This window comes from Phalaenopsis equestris, unplaced genomic scaffold, assembly GCF_001263595.1.
Source record: "Phalaenopsis equestris unplaced genomic scaffold, ASM126359v1 Scaffold000002, whole genome shotgun sequence".
Classification (NCBI taxonomy): Eukaryota; Viridiplantae; Streptophyta; class Magnoliopsida; order Asparagales; family Orchidaceae; genus Phalaenopsis; species Phalaenopsis equestris.
In genome coordinates, this window is record NW_018164444.1 from 7,198,484 (window position 1) to 7,199,723 (window position 1,240).

Below are 1,240 nucleotides of genomic sequence, written 5' to 3' on the forward strand. Positions count from 1 at the left end.
AAAATCAACAATTTGGTTTTAAAAAGTTGTTGATTTCTAGTTTTCTAATATATGTGAATCGCATCGGTCCTAATAAAAACAAGCAATTAATAGCTAAAAAGCTGAACAGATAAAATATGTGCTAAGGAAATGCGGATCCATGTGCCTTCAAGTGAGAACATAGAGAGTCTGCTCTCTGGCTAAGCAAGGTGACGTCACATCATATTTTCAGAAGTTGGTGCGATACACGGTGGGGATGAGGAGAGGCAAAAGTATTAGGTGTCTGGATGTCCGTACATCTGAACGTAATGTAAAGGTTGGTGATTGGGCGTTCGAACATATGATGTCTAGACATAATAGAGACAGGAGGGGAGAAGGCGAGGCCACATAAGCCAACAGTCTAAAAAATGGGCACATGGACCTTATTAAAGCGGCGCTTCAGTACTTGTGTCAGCATTGAAATGCTGAGCCTAAGACCGAGTCAAAAACGGTTAAACTCATTTATGTCATGCCTGGGAAGCATGTAACTGTTAATGTCATTAAATTGGTACCTCAACGCGAAATGACGAAGTTGTAGCGCTAAGCCAAAATAGTGCATGCTAACTTTTACACTCGAAATAACTCTAGAGGCGGTAATATGGTAAGCCCGTGGCAAGAACATGTCCGAGACGACGGAGTGGGGACGGAGCTCTCCATGAACAGAGTTGAAGGAGTGGCGGAGGGAGGTGACGGCTTTGTAGAAGTTCATGTGCTAATTGTTGGAGAGGAGGAAGCTGCGGCTCTCGCAGCCTTCGGGGAGGCCATAGTCGGCATAGGGGAAGGGGATGATATGGAGATGGATGGAGTCATCAATGGTGGGATGGATGATGGCCGCATTGCAGGGGGTGATGAGGATGGTGATGAGGGTGCGGCGGGCGGCGAAGAACTTGGCTGAGCATGTGGCCTTGCGCCATGAAAGGGAAGAAGAGGATGTGGAGATCGTTGGGTTTGGAGGACATGGCTGTAAAGGTGGAATCTTGCGCAGTGAGCAGAGGTGGAGTGGATAAGAGGCTGGTTTTTAGCGCATAATGAGTGATTGGAGGGTCCTTGTTCTAGAAAGCAATTAGTGGAGGAGAAGATGGAGAGAAGACACAGGGAGAGGGATAAACAGTTTATAGCTTAATCAAAGGAGTAAATAATGCCGACAGATGATGCAAGCATCAAGATTGCTTGTGATTCTTTGACTTTAGAGACAAAAAGTGAGAGACGCAGAGGTGGGGGG